This window comes from Ochotona curzoniae, unplaced genomic scaffold, assembly GCF_017591425.1.
Source record: "Ochotona curzoniae isolate NIBS_2020 unplaced genomic scaffold, NIBS_Ocur_1.0 contig_64, whole genome shotgun sequence".
Taxonomy (NCBI): Eukaryota; Metazoa; Chordata; class Mammalia; order Lagomorpha; family Ochotonidae; genus Ochotona; species Ochotona curzoniae.
The window spans coordinates 30,468,720-30,486,074 of NW_024466502.1; the positions used below are offsets into that span (position 1 = coordinate 30,468,720).

The 17,355-nt window shown below is 35.0% G+C and overlaps 1 protein-coding gene across 5 annotated transcripts in view; it reads left to right on the top strand.

Moving 5' to 3' along the window:
* PCDH9 (protocadherin 9) overlaps positions 1-17,355 on the top strand; it is a 797,306-nt gene that overhangs the window by 516,662 nt on the left and 263,289 nt on the right. The window lies entirely within an intron of this gene.

Sequence of the window (17,355 nt, forward strand, 5' to 3'; positions counted from 1 at the left end):
CACACGTTTTAGAACTGACAAATATAATTAAGTGCTACATGGTCAATGAACAATAATGACATGTGTGTAAATCTGTGTAATAAGTAAATGGATTTTCATAAGTTGCCGTTTTTCTACAAAAACTACAAAACAAAACAAAAAGAGATTATTAAGTCGTGTTGTAAAAAGTAGGAGGAAGAGATTGGAGCTTTTGGTTCATGATCTTTCTGTTTGGATTTGGGATTATTTGTTCTTTTGCCTGGGATTTTCAGTGGAACGTTTTCAGTCAAAACCTTTATTCTCAGCAGAGTCACATTGCATATAAGCCTAACTGCACCCAAAATAAGCTTTGTACAAAACTCCTTCCTCAATCTTTGAAAAACACTCTTAGTAAATGCTAAAAGTGATTGTATTTTTATGAGAAGAAAAAAAAAGAATCGCCACTTAGTTCATACTAAAAATGCTACTGTTGTTTATTAATTCATATTTATTACTTTTAGTTTAGGGTAATGACCATAATTTACACTTTATTTATTTTAATTTTGTTTTTCCGTTGTGGGATGCTGATGGTAGAGGAGATGGTGTGTGTTTTGGGGCAAAGGACATAGAGCAGAATGCATAGTGCAGGGGTCATCAGGTGAGTGTGTATGCTTTAATTATGCTCTGAATTGGAATTGTTCTAAAAAGTAATATTGGAAAAAAAAGATACCCAAACTAAACAAATTGAAGCTATTTAACTTTTGACTTATCCTGGACAAACTCCAAATTTGCTGCCTAAAGTAGGAAATGCAGGTATGGTGACATGTCACTGATTTTTTTTTTTTAGCTAAGTAGTTCCTATGGCTTCAAACATTAAACAAAGTACCTCTGTCATTTCTATGATTTCAGTAGGGATATCAAGTAGTGTTAAACACAACGAAAAGTCTGTCTTACCTTGCCTCACTGTGGGACCCTGCTGCGGTGTCCGTCATTGTGGATTTTTTTTAGTGTCTTGTTATCCGGGAAGGGAAGAGTTTTGTTTTTGTTTTTGTTTTGCTTTTTGGTTTTTTATTTGTTTGGTTTTTATTTAGGTTTGGTTTCATCTCCAGTTTCTGCCTAACAACAAAGTTGTACTTTCTCTAGGTGCCTTTCTGTTGAGGAATTTTTCTTTCCAAAGCAATCTTTCAGCAGAATCTCAGTAAACCTCACAGTGGTTCTGGTTGCTAGTATTCGATTTGCTATACCTTGGTCTTACTGGGCAATTCTAAATACATATTTGACCTCACAATTCCAGAGAGAGAATCTAGCCAACGACTCCTATCTTTTGAAATCTCTAAATGAAACAATTTTTAAGGAAGCAGAAAAATAAATTAGAATGAGCTACCATTAGCTAAATTAGCGTGTTGATGATGGTTCGTTGCTGGATTCATATATACCAACTGGAGAGTATTTTTTAGACATGAGCTGATTTTCACTAATAAGCTCTGCCTTTTCATGAAACTACACTTAAGAACGCCTATGTTGGATTTTTCTAATAACATGAAAGGATAAAGAGAAGAGGGCTAAAGGTGAGCATTCTACCAAGCTTAACATGCTGCATAAAAAGTGAAATGGACTTAACCCACCATTTACTAGAACTTATCCAATACACATATGTCCTTGCTCAGTTAACTACAAAGAGTAGGGCAGTAGAGCTGGGCAAGCTACTACAAGGGAGAAGAAAGAGATGGTAAAAACACAAATAAGTAAGCAAGCAAATGAGTATAGAATCTTTTTCATTTTCTTCAAGAAGGCCCCAGAAATTTTACCAAACCAGTTTCATGGATTTTTCAAAAGAGAGCAAGATAGAAGAACATGGCACAACATTCTACACTCTAACACTCAACACAGCACAGTGATTTTGCACAAGAGAAAAATGGACAATGAAATGTTTTCAATGGATGGGTCAGTGGTCTTTGTTATCCATCTGGTTCTTTGCTATCACTGGGGGAAAAAAGCAAACAAAAAAAGGGAAGGAGTGTCCCAAGAGACTCTGGAGGTTAGCAGTAATTGTTGCTGTTGTTTGTTGTTCAATACTTAAGAGAATCTGAACATGCTTACTCCTTTGTACTTCTTTTTGCAGGACTAAAACAAATTTAAGTACAATGGTCTTAGAATATTAAGATTCAAATTAAACAATAATTAATTTGGGGGACGTGTTGTAATATATGAACTTCAGATATTTCAGACTCATTTGTAATTATTTTGCCTTGAGGTTTGTTAAAAGAAAGCCAGTGAAATTGATGAAATAATTACCAATAGAATTTATCAAACGATGTGTGTCTCAAGTATTTGCTTTCGTTGGGGTTTTCAGTGTTTGGTCTGATAGGGACTCATGATTTCACAGCAAGTGAAATGGAAACTTCACAGTTATTAAATAATAATGACAAATACAAAAGCATTCCTACTTTTTCATATACTAACTCATGCTAAACAAAATCAATAAGAACTACTCATTTATGTAGAATTGTTTTTGGTTTTCCAGCTTTTCAAATAAGTAGTAGAAAGTGATACATGTGGTGAAATATTTGGAAACTTTAGACCTTGAAGTAGTCATGTTCCTAAGCTCTTCACCCGACACGCACACCCAGCCACTGCTATTCCCAAACATACATGCTGAACTATAATATTCTGCATTTCCAATTTATGTGTATAGGTTGTTGGCATTATACATTTTATTACACCTCTTAACTTTTGAAAAAGATGTAAATGCAAATTACATATAATATCAAAAACAGAGCTTATAAATTAAGCAAGCATCGGTGTTTGTAAATTAGACTTAGGTAAATTAGAATAGTTTTTACTGTACTGGCTATGAGGGGTTTTTTTAATGAAAAAATACTTATTTGATTGAAAATCGGAATTACTGAGACAATGAGAGAGACACAGAGCGATATCCTGCATCCACTTGTTCATTCCTCACGTGACTGTAAACAGGCAGAGTCGAGAGCCAAGCAGAAATCAGGAGCCAGGAGCCTCTTCTGGGTCTCCTAAGTGAGCGCAGAGGCCAGAGCACTTGGTTTATCCTTTCTACTTTCTGAAAAATCAGTATGGATCAGGATAGAAAGTTGAACAGCCAGTCACAAACCATTGCCCGTTTGTGGTGACAGTCGCAGGTGGTTGCTGTTCCCATCACCCCATTTTACTAGCCCATTAGCTGTGACTGTTTTCCCACTGGTTCACATGTGTATAAATTGCCTTTTCTCCTTCATTAAAACAAGAAAAATCAGATCAATTTGTTATATCAAAGGGAACAGGGACACTTGACCTCTGGGTCTTTTATGTAACTATGTACCTATTTTCTTTCTTTTTTTTTTTTTTTCACATGGTCCACATGGGTTTCAAATGAGACTACCTTTCCTGCTGTCTTACTAGCCTCTTCAGAAATGTGTTGATACCTTCTCTAATGGGAGGACAAAGATTTTATGCACAGCTGTCTCTCCCTGCTTCCTTGAAATCTGCTGTGAAAGGTCTCTGACTTTACCTGATTTCTCTGAACTCTGTCCCACAAGCACGTCGGCACCTCTCCCTTCCATGTTCAGCCCTTCCCTCCCTCACTGCTCTCCCGTCTGGGAAGAGCAAATATTTCTTATACCTGGGGTTGTGGATTCCTACTATTTTTCATGATATCTTCCCTCAAAGACACAATCTTTCTTTATTTTTCTTGCCTCAGTAGCATCCAAAATAATAATAACAACAATAAAATCTCAATTGGATTTTTTTATGTTTTCCGTTCAGTATCTTTGTGTCCGACACAATAAATATAATTCTAGCATTTCTTTGAAAGTGTAGGATAAGGAAAGGGATCTCTTACCAAAAATTATAGTAAGTTTTAGTATTTCTTTGATTTATTTTCCAAAATTATTGTATAAAATGATATTTCTGTTTATTTGTAATTGTAGCTCATATGATCAAATATAAAAATAGTAGAAAAAGGGAATTTCTCTTCAGCTAAGTGCTTTTTAAGAATATATGGTAAAGAAATTCATTGTATTAATCTTCTGATTTACCGGAAGTACTATCCTTGAATACATCACAAAATGTATTCTTGATTTGACTATGAATTCGTGCAGTGTGTTGGAGTGCCACAAGTTACAGTAATGACCAAGAATGTTACTTTTTTCTTTTCTAACTATTGTAAAATAAATATTCAGACAGTTATGGATATCTGAGTGTGAGTTGAATTTAAAACTTCTTAGATTTTTTTATGTTGTTGGTAGCAATATTGGAATTATGGTTTCTACTGGTAATGATATTTTAGGATGAATTTCCAAGAAAACCTCTATGATGTCTAAGATTTATAATAATACTGTCCCACCCAAATTCTAAAAATATTGGTGGTAGGAATAAGTTATTTATTGAAATATTCGCTTTTGAGACTTCACGGTAGCTATATAGATGGATATAATATTGTTTTTCAATTTTTGCATGCTTTAAAAATTCCAAAATCCAAAGATAACTTCCATAATGGAAAACTTGCAATAAACTCATGACTAGTATCTGAAACACATAAAATTCATGACCCAAATTTTGTATCTTTCTTCTGTTGTTTTGATACAAAGATTATAGCATACTTTTCAGAAGTAAATATATATATATATAAATGGAAAATATAAATGGAAAAACTGAAGTAGGTAGAGATTATAAGTAATCACATAGGCTTTTAAACACTAGAATATGATAATCCCTCATTAAAATTCAATAAAACAATGTCTTTCCAAGTTCCCTGTGGAATTTGTAATAAAAGTTATTAACTACAAACTTTAGCCCCATTCTGGTTAGAGGAGGAGGGGTAAACCAGCACCCATCTAACAGCCAAATAAATCATGTCTCTTGTCATATAAAAATCAAAAGCAAGCTTAGCCAACTGCCCTTAAATAGTGCATACATCTGTTGTAGCTGTTGAACTAATTGTGTCATAAGAAAAGATTTATTCTAGACCCAGATCACAGTAAATCATATTTCCTCAGGGAGTTAGCTAATTAAAATGATCATACATCATTAATTATAAGAAAATAGTAAGGGATTATTCAATTGAAGATTTGTTTGAAAAATAAAATATGGCGAGTGCGGAATAAAATTTCTCTAATTTAAAAACACAAAATAATTATGTGATCAGGTCAAGAGCTGGTTATTACTACTAATTTGGAATTAAGTCTTAATTTTGTCCCACTGAGAGTCATGGTAGAGTTATTTTTGTATCTGGTGTTCCTTTAAACATTGTTTTAGAGGATTTCATGCTGTTCAATCATGTGCAAAATTACAGACTGTATTTACTTTGTAAAATTTCTGCCTGCCATGTGCTCTGACTTTACTTAAACTCTAATATGAATTGCATCCCACAAAGAATATTTTGATGTCTATGATCATTATTGTAAATATTTTTCAAGGTCTATTTGTTGACCATACATCTGATTATAGTCCTTCCTCAATACTGTAAATTGGCATTATGTGTAAAGTGAAGCTCAAACACTGTATGTTATTATTCTGAAGCTCCTTAGAAGAGGTGAATATGAACACAGGAGTGTGTGACACACATCTTATGCTTCTGTTGTTCAAAGTAATCACAAACATGTGTTTTAATACAGGGTATGAGTCAGAATCATTGCTGGTATAGCATTTTAAACTATATGGCATTAATATTATCTTTAAAGGAATATTTGACACATTTGTAGTGTGAAAAATAAGTACTATGATGTCCCGTGTTTTAACAAAGCATCTAATGAGAACCTTCGGGTCAAATGTCTTTGATTTCATATTTTTGGAGCTATTGTAATCCCCTTGTGGGTTGAAGCTCTATGTGAGCTTTCTGTGGCTAAACAAACAAGAAGGCATTTGCATATTTCTACAGATATGATATAATTCCATGAAATATTCTGAGGAAACTTAGAAGACCGGTTTCTCTGAGCCTACATAATTTGGGGCTGCAAACAATTTCTTTGGATTGAATTCCAAAGAAGTTTGATTATTGACTCACATTTGCTGAACTACTAAACATTGCCACTGTAGATTTAGGAATGATTTATCTTGATAAATAATTAAATAGAGTTAAAAAAGAATATCGAGTAGGCTTACCAGCACGATAATAAGTTAAATCTCTTGTGAGAGAACCACCTTCATGGATTTTAATGTGTTTTTTTGTGTGTGTGGTTGTTTGGTTGTTGTTTATTTAAGATTATTTATTTGAAAGGAGTGCAGGAAGAGAGAGAAGGATGAGAAGGAGATGCATCAGAAATTAGTGTTTAAAATTACTCAATCCTATTGTAATTTAAATTCAGGGGGCCAGCTAATGAAAATGAGAAATAATTTTGACCAAATTTTATATTTAAAAATGTCAGTTGTTTACACATTGACAATACTTTTTAAATCTATGTTCAAAATGTATTACTTTTAGCTGCTTTTTTTTATATCTAAAGAGATCATAATGCACCCTAGAGTTAAACTACTGATAGACTAAATTAAAAATACTTTTACGTTGCTGTATACCGTGAGTTTTCTATTTGTGTGTAATACATTCTTACAAACTTTGTAGCATAAGCTGACTTATGTTCATTATCTCATGGTTCTTGTCAAAGTCAAGTTTAGCTGAGCTTTCTGCTCAGCCCCTCCCAGGCAGTCAAGGTGCCAACCAGGATATATGCTCATCTGGAGGCAGGACTGGCAAGAATTCACTTCCAAGATTCTTCAAATAGTTAGCAAGTTTCATTTTCTTGCATTTGTGAGAGCTGGCTGGCAGTGGAAAATCGCCATCAGTTGCTAGTCCTGAAACTGTCAGCTGGCCCCTTCCCTCATTTCTTCAACCTCCTGGTCAGTTTGCAACAGTATAGAATCTCCTATCACATCCCATACCTTGCTGCATTCTATCAGGTGGAACCAAGTTGTCACATCCCACCCAAACAAAATGAGAGGGGATCACTGAGGTTGTAAAAACCATGTAGTGGTGATTTGTACAGAATCTTTCTGCTCCAAACTGCATGATCTCTTCTCACAGATGCCTCTTCATCTCCTTTTTATTCATCTGATCTTCAGAGCATTTACTCACTGATCCAGCCATTTTGCAGGTACCCTGTGTGCAAGATATTATGATAATTTCTGGGAATGAAGAACTAAAAATCTGTAAATTTAAACAACTTAGGTTTAAGGATTTTCAGGAAGTTAACCAGTGAGTGTAAGCTCTCTAGCTCTTGCGTCACTCTAACAAATAAATACAATCTTTTGAAAAAATAACTATGAATATTATTCTGTGTTGAAGCATAAAATCTGAAAGTGAGTAAAGTTCTAGAAGTGAGTATCATAAATAGAGAGAGAAGAGATCAAGAAATAAATCCTGACAAATATTTGACAACGTTAAATATGGGAGCAGAGTGGGAGTGCAAACCACAAAAGGGGGTACTATTAGAATATACATTAAAAGCTTGGGGTCACGGGTATGACAGTGTTTTTGTGTGCTTTGGGTGAGGGGAGATAATCAGGAAGGGTAATTAACATTGCTGACTGTGGAGTAAGACTTACCGCATCCTAACTTGTGATCTCAGAGCCTTGGGGACTTGAAAGCTCCCTTTGCTCAGATGACTTTCTCTTCTCAGTATTATCATCAATGGATAGTGAAACAGGAAGCAGAGCATGGGTCTGATGATTCAGCTAATGCTTCTGTGATCATTTTTTTTTAATTTGATAACAAAAACAAAGTCTAGAAAATTGGTCATCTCAAAATCTGAAAATCTGAAAAACTGAAATTGAAAATGTCTATGATTCCAAAACATCAAAGATCACTAAAAAGTTGATAAAATTGATCACTTAGTATAGTTAAGATTTTTCCACAAAAGAAGCAGACGCGTTAGTTTCCTCTCCCTCTCTGTTTCTGCTGGCCCTGCGTCCTGCTCTGCTGCCCGCAAAGCTCTGACATCATACAAACTAACTACATAAATAATCAAATCTTTAAAAATAAGTCACGCAAAGGTGGAATTTAGGATGCCCGCATTCCAAATTGCAGTACCTGCTTTGATGCTTGATTGCACCTCCTGATTCTAGCTTCTTCCTGATGGAGAGCTTGGGAGAAAAGCTATGTTGGCTCAGGTAGCTGGCTTCCTGTCACCCTGTCACATACTTGTGTTGCGAGCCCAGCTCCCAGCTTTTACCCGTAAAAGGCATTGTGGGAATAAGCCTAAAAAGCAAGCATACTCTTTCCCCTCTCTCTGTCTTTCTCCGCTCTCCCTGTCTCCCCCTTTCTCTCTCCCTAGATTTATCTTTCTTTGCCTTTCTGCCTCTCAAAGAAATAATGATCTTTAAAGCAAAATGTTATAATGTGTTAATATTGTATTAGACAGATCTGTAAGAGGTGTGTGTCTCTCATAGAAAGGAAATTTGTGCTAGATAAACTCTCATGTCCATTATTACCTGTCACACTATTCATTTTTATGTGAAGTCCTAAGAGGAACAGCATTTACTTAATTCTGAATATGTAATTTGCCCTAATGCAAGAAAACTATTCTTAGTATTTGCTAGAATTCTTAGCATATTATTAATAATAATTTAAAACTTGCAAAAGTGATATGGAATACATCTATTGATTTACAGATTTTTAACACATTTTGTTTGGGAGAACCAGAGAGAGAGGAAGCAGGAAGAGGGGATGGTTTCAGAAAGAGAGAGAGAAAGAGAGGAAGCCATGTACTGATGCACTGTCCAGAAGCCCCTTGTGCCTGGAGCAGGTCTGACAGAGGTCAAGGGTACAGTTTCTGAACTCCCACCTGAGATGCAGGAACTCGGCTTCTTCAAGGCCCTCTGCTGCCTCCAGGGTCTGTATTAAACTGCAAACAGAGTCAGGAGTTGGGGACAAAGATTGAAACAGACCCCCCAAAGGTGGGATACAGCCATCACTAGACTAAATATCTGCTCCTGTGCTCAGAGATTTTTGACAACACTAAAGGAAAGTTTCCAGATAAAATGCAGCATAATTAGTTAACTTGAGTTTCAGATAATGTTCAGTTTTATTCTAAATATTTTCCAAATATGATGGTGACACATTTTCTCTTGTGATATCTGGTGTGTACTTGGACTAAACCATTATCCATTTTCTTAAGTTAAACATTGATTAATGTTTTTTATTCATTAGTTTGCTTTGGTAGCCATGTTTATACAATATATATTACCTTGTATTCTTGATTTTTATAACTGTGGTTGCATTCAGGATCTAATCTAGCTCTAAGTTCTGATTGCTTCTAAATCACACTATATTGTCCTTGTGTGAATTTATAAGAAAGAAGAGAGAACAAATGAAAGCTGCTGAGTTTCATTTGTTTCTGAAATCTTAATACTTGGGATGCAAACCTCAGGTGCACTTTTTATCTACAAATTCAAAATCAATTTTTAAGACAGCAAGATAATGTGTAGTGGTTAGCTATAAGATGGACAAAGTACAAAATATTCTCATTTTCCTAGCTGCATAGCCTTACAGAAGTGATTCCATTCCACGTTGGAGATGAGGCCTGCATTACTTATCTCATAGCCTAGTTGCACAGATTATCATGGGAAAATAGTGCATAAATTACTTAGTAGTAAAATATAGTAAGTCTATAAGTGTAAAAATCAAAATCAAACAATGTAACTAGCTAAGTACACAATGGCTTCAAAAAGAAAGATGATGTTTAATTAGTGTGCATTGAATCAACAAGATATCTTAGCTCTATTTTTCTATTTAATTGCAAAGTTAATTAAATAAACTTGTAAACACCACGTAACAGCATTAGTTGTTTGAAGAGTTACAGGTGCAGTTTTAAAAAGTTAGGGATGATAAATTTAATTTTTAAATTTTTTGAAGCAAATTTAGTTTTTCTGTAGAACAACTCAAAGCTCTAAAATAAATTCAGTGGTTAATGTTTGAACACCTAAAAATTATGAGCAAAAAGTTCATGATACTTCACCTTGCTATTCATTTGTGTTTTGCTATTTACTAATTAGTCAGAAACCTATGTATTTCTTTATGATCAGTGGTCACCTGGTTCAAAGTCAGATCTGCAAAAAGACAGTAAAATGTGTTTTGGATGAATTCACCAGTTAATACCACCAAATCAACCACATGGTTAAAAATAAAAGCAATTTCTATTTAAGTGCTTACTTGGAAGGAAAAAATTAAACTATGAACTTCCTAAAGTGCAGACAATGGTTTCATTGATTTTTTTTTCGCCCATGTTTCGGTGTTTTCACATGAATAGACACTTTATCAGGTCTAAGCACTCAATTGAAAATCCCTTTCATATTAGGAATAACACAAGGAAACATGAAATAGCATTTACATTTTTCCATGAATGAAAAAAGTAATTGCTTCGGTCAAGAACAAGATTGGATTATTGTTTGTGTTTTATGAAATTCAGTCGTAGACTAACTATAGTGTGGCTGTTGTGTAACTATCTAGGGTACAAAAATAGAAGTAAAGGTCCCACAAAACACCTGCCCAGGCTTAGCCAAGGCAGCATCCTGTCGTAGGAGGAATGCTGTTCTCAAGGGTCCCTTTATTTAAAGAGAAATGTATTTTTAAATAAGGCAAAGTGGTTTCTTCATTCACAAGAGGATGTTGAGTTCTGATTTAAGCTGCTTAAGGAACAGCTATGGAACGCCTAGCAGTAACTCTTCAGTAGTCTCTCTGAAGCCATAACTATTGTGTAGTGGAAGATTATGATTTAAAATAAGAATTTCAGATATGTGGAGCCAGAAATGCCCATACTCCACAGCCAGTAAAATCTTGACGTATGCGACAAAGAACATAATAAAGAAGGAAGAGCAATTGGCCTATATTCCATCAATTTTATGTCTTGCTAGCACAATCAAACGTTTTTTCTGTGCTTTAGTTCATTTATTGCTCAAAACGTGTATGCAAGCTGAAGGTATTTTATGTTCTGCAGGCCCTAGAAACATCAGATTCACAAAATCAGGAAAATTGATGGTGACACTAGCCCTGTATGTTCTAATTGTGAAGTCTCCATTCTTGCTCTCTGTCTTTAGGATAATAATATAAATGTCTTAACCAGTTAATGCTAAACACACTAAGAATAATGTAAGCATAGTCTTATGAATAAGATCTGACAGTTAACGTGAGTTCAGCACTGTCTGTATTAATGCCCTTAAGGAAATAAATATGACTGTCTCCTTACTGCTATCAGTACTTTTAGATATACTCCTTCTAATGTAGTTGTAATAAAATGTGGGTTCATAAATGGAATAGATTCTATAAGTAAATGAAGAAACACCACAGGATATTTTTATGAATGAAGTTCCAGCATTTTTATTAAATACAAATATATCTATTTTTTGTTGTTAAAGCACTTAATTTTTGTTCTCTGGTGTAAATATATATAATGCTTATTTTCAAAAAAAATCAAAGAACAAATGCTTGTGTTTGTGACAGTTTAGATGACATTTGAAATCGTTTTAAAGTTTCTCAAATCATCATTGAAAAACATCTGCCAATTTTTTGTAAAGTTTTCAAAAGTAAACGCATGCTACTGAGTTCTGTAATGTTTTACTTAATGTAAGCATGATTCATAAAGCACTGATTTATGCTACAGCGACAGATTGTGGAATCCTAGTAGTGGTAACTTGAACAGAACTGCAAGAAACTATTTGGTCTATAGTTATTTATTTTACAGAGCATTTGAAATGCTATTGCTACAGATTATTTTGTTGTTGTTTTTTTACCCAGAGGATAGTTTTCTATTTTTATATGTCATTGAGTTATTTATGTACTTAAACCCCAAGTTGACTAAGGACATTCCTGAATCATTAGTGGAACGCTTAAAAAATGGCATTTGTTTTCCCTTTTTTGGATGTAGTGCATAGCGGTTAGACTAGAGTGCTTCCTTTGTCCCTGTGTAGTATCACTTGCTGTTATCCTTACCCTCCACAGTTCATCACCACCATCTGTTGCATCTCTGACAACTACTCAGAGATCTCATTTAATGCACACCACCTTGGGGCCTCCATGGAATGAAAATTCTGCAGTAAAGGAGACCATAAGAGATCTGTTAGCTAATCTCTTTGCTACAATTCAAGGCTGTATTACATAAAGATCATCTGTTTTCTGTTTTCTGTAGTGACAAATGCATTTTTCTTCCTCTTACAATTCAGAAGGCGGATTTTGGTCCGAAACATTTTAAATCTATTTCCAACCACTTTAGGAACTATCACTTCTGGTTTTTTGTCCAGTGGTGATGCGGAGGTCAAATGAAGCAGCATGTCTAAAGAGTCCCTAGGTTTGATTTTGAGGCTGAATGCTGCTCAGGGTGGCTCCAGCAGGGGGGAGTCTGACAGCACTAGCTTCTATTAGCCTTTCGGGTGAGGTTCAAACTCTGTCTATTCCCTTTGCCTCTTTCTGAACACTATTAGTTTGGGGAATTGGAGGTTTGAGTGAGTGATGTGACTTGTCCTCTTATTCCAAGCATCTGGAACAAAATGTTAACTGTGTGGCTGCCTCTCTGTGTCAGGAAAGCAAAGCCAAGACGCTTTCTTACTATTAAAATGTTTTTCCCCTCCAACTGTTTATTCGGAAAAAAAAAATGTCTAGGACTGCAAGTATATGAGACTTTGTAATTATTAAAAACAATCAGCGCAGTGCTCTTCATGTTTTAGACTTTACAATGTTTATCTCAATCATTAAGACCAGCTTATGGGAATGACACACAAATTGAAATTTTAATCAATTTAAAACCTCTGTATTTGGTAATCATAGGCTTCTAATTTAAATGTAATTGTAATTTAAGCATATACATTCACATGCTATATGTTTTCACACTGAATGTTAAAGATTAAGAGTGCTATAAAATACAGCTAGGGAACACATATGACACAAACTGTCCCCAAAGGACCATAATTCCTTTTCATATACTCCATTCATTGATTGATTAATACTCGTATTCCTGTACATTTTGCATTTATTTATTCACTCATTTGTCAAATATTTTGAATGCTTATTATGTTGCAAATCATCTGTTGGTTCATTTCTCAGATGTTTTTCGGCAACTATTCCTGGATTTGGGTGAAACTGAGAGCCTAGAAGATAATTCAGTTTCCCAAGTGTGTGGCAAAACTTCAATTACTTGCCCTGCTGCTTCCCCAGGTGTACATTAGACTGAAGGTGGAATGGGGAGCAAAACTGGAATTCAAACCCAAACTTTCTAATGTGGATGATTATAGATCATACACATTATAATAATTAGAGAAACTTAAATCACACATAACAACTCTCTTACTGTGAAATGTACTTAATTGTACTTAAATGTACTTAATTGTAATATAATGGTACATTCAAGTAAAATATTAACTGCTTGAAATAATCAGCAATATCCACAGGATTTTATCTAGTAGATGTTTGGGTTGTGAATTAGTTTTTTGTATAAAGAATCCAGTCAAATTCATTTTGAACCAAATTCATTGAAAATATGAAAATACAGAAATATGGGTGCTGAATAAGTCATTCCATTGCACTGATGTGACATAAATTAGCACAAAATCATGGAAATAAGTAGAACCTTTGGTAGATTTTAGTATTTTTTTCTTTAGAACTTTTATTTTGTCATTATTCTAAATGTTCTTATATCTAAGGAATAGAGCCTCTACCATCTTTAATGAAAGAAAAGTAGAAAACCCTACATAATTTTTAACATAGGCAAGCCTCAACATTTAATTGAATACTTATAACTAGACATTGTAAGATGTTATTTTTTACTGAAATCCTTTAGTGCTGACTACATTATTATAAATAAGAATAATTATGACCCACAAGAAAACCTGAGACTTAAATTTTGTAACAGTTGCTTTCAGGTTCCTATGCTGGTGAGTTGGAGAGGTCAGAGAATTTAATTAAGCTTTGGACTGTTTAATGCACCCCTTCCTCAACATATTCCTTTATTACTATTTCGTTTTAATTTAAATATATGCATTTTTAACAAAACAGTTTTTTGTGAGGACATTTAGTATTGTGATAAACTCCCGCAATAACAATTTGGGGCCATTTTTAATATAAATAAAATCTCACATATCAAATTAGCCTCCAATAATATAGTTTATCTTTCAAGCTATAACATGCAAATAGTCCTTAACAGTTTTCCTAGAATAAATTAACATAAGTATCAAAATATGTGATAACAAAAACAAAATACTTCCACGACTCAGATTTTCTTTAAAATTTGCTGAAACATGTTTATGTGACTTTCAATATTTAAACTTCTTAGTCCAGAATGATCCACTTTAAAATAATAGTAATTTAAAAAGCTATCTGGCATTGCCAAGTTTAGAAAATAAAAACAAAATGCTTAGGTAAATTTGAATATTTGATAAATGACAAGTATTTTTTAAATGTGTCACAAATGATATAGGACGCATTTATACTAGAGCAATGCTTATTGCTTATCTGAAATGCAGACTTTATTACATATTTAATATCTTTTGATAATATTACACAGTAGAAAAATCAATTATGCTTTCACATTCTTAATTTTATTCATGATAGTTGCAGGCAAAACTGGACCAAATTAAGTTGAAACAGGAAAAATGATGTAGTGATTCATCAGAGCATCCTTCAGAAGGAGACCTCTTTCACTCCAAGGTTTCAGTGCCATTCTCCTAATGAGCCATAGGCCAAAGTGCTTCTGCTATTTAACACACAATAATTTCCAAACATCTTCTCTTGGAATGGAAGCTTTCTGAGAACTTCCATGCAGTGTTGTTTCCTAGTGCAGTGCCTATCACACAGGAACAACTCAATAAATATGTGCTGAAGAAACAGATTAATATAATGGATGATTATTGCAATTGTTCAGGATAGAGCTAGTTGAAACACATATTAAGGAAGATTATTTGTAAATACATACTTATTTTTATTGGAAAGGCAGATTTACATAAGGAGAGACAGAAAAAGACTTTCCACACACTGGCTCATTCCCTGAGTGGCTACAAAGACTGGAACTTTGCTGATCCAAAGCCAGGAGTCAGCAGCTCCTTCTAGTACTAACCAAGGTTTGGGCCATCCTCAGATGCTTTCCCCTGCCACAAGCTGGGAGCTGCATGGGAAATGGAATGGCTGGGATGCAAACCAGCATCCATATGGGATCCCAGCATCAGACAGGGGAAGCTTAGCTAGTTGAGTTATTGTGCCAGGCTCCTGTACGAATTTTTCGTAGTACTGATAGAAGCAAAACAAATGTTCAATTATCTGTACCCAATGCATTGAACCACCTATTTGTTCTTGGTGCCTGTTCTCTTACTTCTGATTTTGTGTGGGAAAAATAAGTTTGTGGCTCAGAGCCCTGTTCATCTATAAACTCTAACCCGGGAGACCATTGAAAGATGAAAGAGTTGCCTGCAGCCTAAAGAGCGGCATGAATGCTGAAGGCCGCCCTTTGATTTCCATTGCATGGCCCCGCACTGAATTTTAGATTCAGCAAATCTTGGCAGACCCTCAAGGAGGTGAATGCCCCTGTTATCCAGAATAATTAATTGTAATAGAACAAGTGAACTCAGTGAATGTTGCTTTATGAACAAAGGAAAAAAGGAAAAAAAATTAGTAAAGGAACTGTCCCTTACAAGGGGTATGTTATTCTTAACCCTCTAACACTGTGAATTACAGATGAATAGTAGTACTCATCCAAGTCTTGTGTGAAATTGCAAAACGTTGTGTTTCCATGATCATATCTATTAAGATAATGTATGGAAAACATGTCTAATCATCTGGGAAAACTGATAAATAAATAAAAATGCTAAATAAATAATCAGAATGTCAGTTTTGCTGAATAGCCTGCCATGTGGACACTTCATTTGCTGTTCAGCAGAAGCCTGAACGGAGCAGAGCACAGGAGCCAAGTAGACAATAACTTTTAAATATAAATGAGCTTTTATTATTAAGGCTTAAGTTCAATATGTGCAAGAGCTGTTTGTAAAGCTCATTATTTTCCTTTCCCAGTTTCCCTGTTGTTCTTTCACATCTTTCCTTTTAGAACTTTCATTCTTAAGCTTTGTTATTGGATACTGTGAAACACATAAAATATCCAGGAGAAGTCCTGTGTAAATCTGTAACAGCTATGCAAATGTTACTTGTTGATTTTCATAATTTCTAAAATGCATCTTTTCTACATGTCCTAGAATAGCAAAGCATGGGTCACCTTTGTTACAAATATTATTATTACTCACCATTTGATACAAAATATAGAAAATACAAATGAATCTGCAAATTTGAGTTCATTTGTTTGTGTGCATGGCAGTTATGCCACCTTTCAAAAAAATTTTTTTTTAAAGATTTATTTTATTTTTATTGGAAAGGCGGATATACAGAGAGGAGGAGAGACAGAGAGGAAGATCTTCCATCCGATGATTCACTCCCCAAGTGAGCGCAACGGCCAATGCTGTGCTGATCCGAAGCCAGGAGCCTCTTCCAGGTCTCCCACATGGATGCAGGGTCCCAAAGCTTTGGGCTGTGCTTGACTGCTTTCCTGGGCCACAGGCAGGGAGCTGGATGGGAAGCGGGGCTGCCAGGACTAGAACCGGCACCCGTATGGGATCCCAGGCATGCAAGGTGAGGACCTTAACCACTGCGTCACCGTGCCGGGCCCCCCCAAATTTTTTTAAATCTACTCAGGAGTTAGATTGACTGAGCTTCAATTTGCTAATTTATTCCTCCGATTCCCTTATGGAAGGGACGGTATTGGAGTCAAACCAGGCAGCAAGAGGCTGAGTCCAGGTTCTCCTCCTTTTTAGGCAGGTTCTGAGCCATCACTTGTCTGCCTTGAAAGTAAGCTGGACTCACCTAACACACACACACACACACACACACACACACACACACACACACACACACACACACTTCAGTATTTTATTTTACTGTTCAAAATGCAGAGAAATTGCATAAACCCAATATACTGTTGACTCATCTGATTGGAACCGAACCCTTAAGCTGGAGAAAAAGAAAATCTTGAGAGACTGCTGTCGCTGTTGCTCTCAGCAGCAGAAATCTTAGGCACAAAGTACAGAAAAAAATATGTGAAGGAAGAATATTGCTGAGAATTGTCTTTATTGAATCATGGGGCAGAAAATGCAATTATATTTTGTTGTATTTCTACATATTTCTATCCTATATTCACTTGTTTTCACAGTGACAAATACCTGGTTATTATATTTTCAAAATCGTTTTTATGCATTGGATGAATTGTTTCAGGAATCTCATTAAGCTATCCAATTGGTCATTAACAATTCCTTAGTCAGTCGAAGGACAGGAATATAAACCTTGGCAGAAATCAAACTATAATCTTCAATTTGATATATACTAATACGTCCTATGTCCAAAATCACAACCCAAGATTTATTTTGACATCC